This window comes from Tiliqua scincoides, chromosome 3, assembly GCF_035046505.1.
Source record: "Tiliqua scincoides isolate rTilSci1 chromosome 3, rTilSci1.hap2, whole genome shotgun sequence".
Lineage (NCBI taxonomy): Eukaryota > Metazoa > Chordata > Lepidosauria > Squamata > Scincidae > Tiliqua > Tiliqua scincoides.
In genome coordinates, this window is record NC_089823.1 from 213102497 (window position 1) to 213108981 (window position 6485).

Below are 6485 nucleotides of genomic sequence, written 5' to 3' on the forward strand. Positions count from 1 at the left end.
AGAGGTTCCAGTTGGGTGTTTCTGTGTGGAGAACTCCTAGGTCAGTATCAGAATTCTGAAAAGACAAAAGTTAAGAAAATATTTTGCCATACAAGTTTTGAGGGATAAGGTTGTCTATTCAGAGTGCTCCCTTCGTGCGCCAAATGCCCTTTCACCATGGTTCTCATAAGCAAAGTCCCCCATTGAGGGACTAGAGAGGAGTAGCCCTTTGTCTCATGTCTGAACATCTGATTTGTATTATCCATAGTAGGGGCTTTAGTACTAAGGTTTGTGGGGTACCAAATGTATTCAGTAGCTTGTTAGAAAGTGGGCAGGGCAGGGGATGGCAGAATGTGTAATTTTCTGCTGTTTTGCCATTTCCCATTGTTCCTTTTTGTTTCTGTGCCAGCCCCATTGTTGGCATAGTGCTTCTCCAGAGCCAGGGTTGTGTCCATTGTCAGAAGAGGAGTTAGGATATAGTAAAAGTTGACACCTCCGCATTCTTCCCACACTTCCACTACATCTCTCCCATGTTGTGCCCCAAACTCCTTCCTATTTTGGTCTTTCAACTGGTGGAATTGTGCCGGCATCCAACTGATGTCCAAGCTATGTCAGCAGTTTTCTGATGTTGCGCCAGCATCTGTGGCACATCTGTCAGCAGGTGGGCTTTTAAACCGCCAGAGGTATCATTTTGTGGCATATGTAGAAATACACTGGCATATCTCAAGGATAGGATTGGGCCTTTAGCCTCTGTGCAACTGTACTCCTCATGTGCCCAGAAGCATGAACTGAAGAGAATGTTCTGAAAGTCACTGAGAGTGAAAATTTATAGAAAAGTATACATGAACTAGATCTATCCAGTTCTTCAGAGAGGGATACGGCTGTGGTACTGTTGTTTCTTCAAAGGGGTAGTCTCCTCAACAACATAAAGATATTCACATTTTCAAACATAGTGAAATATTTTCTAATCTGAACATCCTTTAAAAAGAGGTAAAATCAATAAGTGGCATGAAAAAACTTCAAAGAGGGACCTCCTGTCAATGACAGAGGTTCTTCAGCAATGTAAAGTCTTTGAAGAAAGACTCCCAGTGCTGGCAAGCCTTTGAAGTGACAGAAAGCAGGCATTTATAATTACAGAAAGGTGTGGTGTCCAGCAGAGATAGTAAAAAGATATAACTGGGATATGTGTGGGGGAAAGTTGAGAGGTGGCATGGGCACTGCCTGACCCTGATCCCCGGGAGCCTCAGAAACTGCAAGGTCAACCCGGTAGCCAAAGGGGAGAGGTGGATCAAGCTTAGGAACCAAATTAGGTTTCCAACACATATTTATTAAGCAAGTCATCTCCCTTCTCCCTAACACTTTAAAAGCTTCCAGTGCACACAGTGTGCTTTTTCCTTAATCTTCAAGTATGCTTTGTGTGGAAGCAAGTTTGTACTTTTCTTTTTTCTTTCTCTGACACATCACCAGTTTCAGTTGCATGCTTTATAAGTAAACAATACCTCAGCTCTGATAGGGAGAGATTTCTTCTACCTTATCTGAAGATGGGTGTGTGGATTACTAGCTTCAGATCCCAAACAGCAGTGGTTTTCAAACTCGAGTTTCAGGGAACATCCATTTGTCTGCCATGAACCCCTGCACGCTGCAGAGGATTCTAAGTAGGACTGAAATGAAGAGCATCACTTCTCAATTAAGCCTCCTTGATTCATGAAAATGGTTGCCACTTCTAGTGATTCTTTGGGGGTAGTGACATGCGGTGAGGTCAATGGCTGGAGTGGCACTTGCGGTGGGGCGCAAGGCATTTTTGGGCACAACACAAATGCCACAAGGCATTCTGGGATGCTACCTAGCTGCAATCAGAAAGCAGGCTGAACTTGTAACTGCTGCATCTCTAATCTCTTCCTGTATTTGCAACTGAACTCTGAAAATTCAAATTTGGAGATTTTAGGTTTAAGAAAATGATTGGAATCTTACAAAAAGGACATTTATAACACAGATCTGTGAAAAATTCTTAATATTTATTGTATTTTTTCTATTCAAGCTGCAAATGCCTTGTGAGACTCTTGCAAAGTCTGTGAGGATTTGCACACAGTCAGTTGAATGTAGGCAAATCTTGGACTCCTTTAGAGGTGAGCAATGGGAGGTTAACACATTCCTGATTTGTGCCATTGCTCTTAACCTGTGTGTGATGCACCATATAACAAAGTGCAGATTCACCTGCCACCCTATGATTTTTATTTATTTATTTTTGACATTTTTATTCTGTTTGTTTGGCAACCTTCAGTCTCGAAAGACTATGGTATAAGCCTAGAGCACCCGGTATTCCCAGGTGGTCTCCCATCCAAGTACTAACCAGGCCTGACCCTGCTTAGCTTCTGAGATCAGATGAGATCGGGCATGTGCAGGGTAACAGTTGCCCTTCCTCCAAGGAGCTCAGGGTGGTGTACATGGTTCCTTCCCTCCTTTTGTCCTCACAACAACTCTGTGGAATAGGTGAAACTGAGAGATAGTGACTGGCTGAAGGTCATCTAGGAAGCATCATGACTGAGAGGGGATTTGAACCTGGATCTTGGAACCCAGAGTCTAAGTCTAACCATGTCCCAAACCATGATAATTCTTATTTTGTAAATTTTGAAAACCAAGTTTAGAAAATAAATATACCTATTGTACTGAGCATATGTGTAACTGTCAGCCAGTTACAAAAGGAGAATATCATCTTTTGATGTACAGAGTTTATGTTGTTAATAATTTGAAACACTAGTTATATTCCCACCTTCCTCCTCATAAGAACCAAATGCATGGAGAAAATAGTTGGATCGCAGCTGCCGTCACCACCCTGGCTTAGCAGATAACAAGAACTGGGCTCTGTGCATGCTCCAGTAAATACATAGGCTGTGCATGCATTACTGGAAACCCAACTGCAAGAAAGAACCTATACTCAGAACAGTTCTGAATGTATGGAGGACGAGGGTACATGTCCTCTGAACATGATATTTTCAGAATGCTCTTGGCTGAAACAAGAGAGACAGCAACACTACCTAAAAATTGCACATCATTGACTGGTGGCTCACACAAGGGCATTCTGATTCAATGTCTGGGAATGTTCCACATGCATAGTGTGTATTGCACTCCCAAGAACTGAAGCGTGTATTGGTTATCATGGACATAATATGCAACCTGACACAGAGAAATGTCTAAAGGGTATGCTTAATGTTTTCCCCTCCCCCTTTCTCTAAGCACATCTCCTTTGAACTCCCAGGAAAAAAAAAAAAACTAAAGTAGAAAAAAACCACATAAGATGCATCAACACTTTAGTATGTTGAAATTAAAGGAAAAATAGCCCCTCATCAGGGGTTAACTTTTGGTAATGTCTAACAATATGTTACAGATCATACACTTGCTATCAATGGAAAATCAATAGAACCAAAATCAATGGGACGTAAAAGGGCTTAACCATGCCTGGATCGCACCCAAAGAGAAAACTTACATAAGCTTTTCTTTTCTTTTTTTAAAGCGTTTTCAAATTGTCTCTCCATTTTGTGAGTTAAGAAAACCTAAAAGGATATATCTTGAATTCTGGAGAGCTGCAATCCTCCAGACTGTTAAATTTTTTTTAAAATTACTATATTTTTTTTTTACTAGTAGACATATATACTTTAGTTGAGACATACTAGCAGTCATTTACTAGTAGACATATATACTCCCAAATGCCTTTATGCACTACTTCTAAAGAGAGGACGGTCAAGTTGCATAAGAGATCACAATATTTCCTCCTATACTTGGTACTCTGATACAAGGGGAACACAGGTTAGCTTTCATCCACCCTTACTTACAAATATATTGACTTTATACATCATGTTGACATCATGAGTGCTAGTCAAAGGATCACACCACCCAAAGATAAGTATTGGCAACCTTCAGTCTCGAAAGACTATGGTATCGCGCTCTGAAAGGTGGTTCTGGCACAGCGTCTAGTGTGGCTGAAAAGGCCAATCCGGGAGTGACAATCCCTTCCACACCGGGAGCAAGTGCAGTCTGTCCCTGGTCTGTCTCCCTGGCTATGGGCCTTCCTTCTTTGCCTCTTAGCCTCAGACTGTTGGCAAAGTGTCTCTTCAAACTGGGAAAGGCCATGCTGCACAGCCTGCCTCCAAGCGGGCCGCTCAGAGGCCAGGGTTTCCCACTTGTTGAGGTCCATCCCTAAGGCCTTCAGATCCCTCTTGCAGATGTCCTTGTATCGCAGCTGTGGTCTACCTGTAGGGCGCTTTCCTTGCACGAGTTCTCCATAGAGGAGATCCTTTGGGATCCGACCATCATCCATTCTCATGATATGACCAAGCCAACGCAGGCGTCTCTGTTTCAGCAGTGAATACATGCTAGGGATTCCAGCACGTTCCAGGACTGTGTTGTTTGGAACTTTGTCCTGCCAGGTGATGCCGAGGTGATACCCAAAGAAAGCCAGTGTAAGAAAGGTAGTGTACCAAAGGAAAGAAACTAATGAGGGCCTCCAAAGGCCATACATCAATAAATTAAAATAGGAGCCGATGGGTTAGTGCAGCTTATAGCCCATGCAACATGTGAAATAAGCATTTATGCTGCATGGTAGAAAACTATCTATGGAATCATGGAAATCATGGAAGACAAAGAGCTGCAGCTAATCAAATTATTAGTTCCATTGAGTGTTGTCACTGAGAAGGTGCACCCAGCCAGCAGTTTCCCCATCTTGAACAAGAAGATCATGAAGTTGCACAGCAGGCATTTTCAATTCTGCATCTACCTCAGCAGATCAAAGTGGCTCTAATTAAAGCAACAATTAAGTTTTATACTTACATAGTGCTTTATATGCTTATAGCACTTTAGCGGTTCTAGGTAATGAAGTTTCACAACACCCTTGTGAGGTTCTATCATCATCTTATGTGCAATGAAAGTGGCCCATTAAGAGCTGAAGATCAAGTGTTCAAGGGTTTCAATATCTGATTGCATAAATAGGATCATAAAATAAAAGGAGTCTGCTTTTAAGAGTCTCCTTTTGAGAGCAGCTGGTCATCCAAAGGATTTTGAACCATAGGATTTTGTACCATTGAGTCATTAGTTACTGGCACTAGCACTCCAAAAAGAATGCATGACAAGTTGCATTGCAGAACTAAGGTGTGTGGCTGTAAGAAAAATATGGTAAGATAAGAGAGAAGACTTCACTGTGCTGATTTGGAAATAGCAAATCAAACTATTTTGAAAATGGAATACTGGTCTTTTGAAAGCCCATTTTGGAAATTTGTTCCCAGCCCACTCACAATGATATCAGCAGAAGTGGAATGGGATCTAAACACTACTCCCAACTGCATAAGTCCTCCATCCACCATTAAATCTTTCTCAGTGCAACCCAGTGATGAGCGGTAAGGTCCAGTCCTTGAGAGTCACAACCACATAAATATTCTCCCCCCCCCCCAAATAAAAAAACTCAGCCCTTCTTCCCCCACTCAGAGCTAGGGAGAGCTCTAGGGAAAGCGATATGCTTTTTCATTGGAAGCCAGCAATGATTGCAGTGAATCAGCTGCTAGCTGCCTTCCTGTGTATAGGAATGTAGCCGTGTGTGTTTGTGTGAACTGCATAACTCACTGACTGTGTTGGAGTAGAAAGTAGCAGCGTGGAAAAGCAAGGTTCTTTTGTTTTTTACTTGTTGGATCTCATGAGGTTCTGCCTCCCCTGATTGCATATCTCTGATGTAACCAGGAAGTCTTTAGAGATTTTCCTCCACTCATAGCCCCTCCCTGATGTCTTGAAAACTGCAACAGTGGCATACCAGGAACCCAGGGAAATATGTTTTCTAAGGCATTTGAGTCCTTGTTGTAAGTGTCAGATGCCATGATAACTGGGGCTCCTTTCCTGCAGGACACTGCTGAGCTTCCTTATCAGGATCAATCAGGGGAGCCCAGGACAGCCAGTTGGTCTGTGCCTCAAGCTCAGAGGGTGCCTCAAATTTTGAATGGTCCAGTCATGCTTAATATCAGCTATGACATTACATGCAATCTAGATTGCTGCTTAGACATTGGTGCATTTCCACAGAAATGGGTTAGAACTTTTTTAAAATTCAAATAATGTCTCAGTCTTTTTCGTGCCTTATATTGTTTTCATATCATCATTTAATCATCATTTTTAAATTTCATTATGGCTAGGGTTTTCAGAAGCTGGAAGTGACTGCTGGAATGAGAAGGGGAGTGCCACTCTCCTAAGCTACCTCTTGCTTAGGCTTTGCACTGACCAACGACCTCCATTAGTGGCAGGTTGGAGAAAAGGGCCTCTCATCTGTTTTGGCACCCCCTCCAGGATGCCACTTCACATAATGCATTCAGGTTGCATATTCAGTGCATCAGTCATCGTCACAGGTTTGAAAGGAATTCCTTTTGTCACTAACTTTTGCTTAAGAGGCTAAGGCCGCAGTCCTAACCAGTTTTCCAGCACTGACATAAGGGCAATGCAACTCTGAGGTAAGGGAACAAACATTGCCCTACCTT

General features: G+C 42.4%; 1 pseudogene; it reads right to left on the reverse strand.

Moving 5' to 3' along the window:
- Positions 1–2280: 2280 nt before the first annotated feature.
- LOC136646239 (5S ribosomal RNA) lies at positions 2281–2400 on the reverse strand (annotated as a pseudogene).
- Between the last annotated feature and the right edge of the window lie 4085 nt (positions 2401–6485).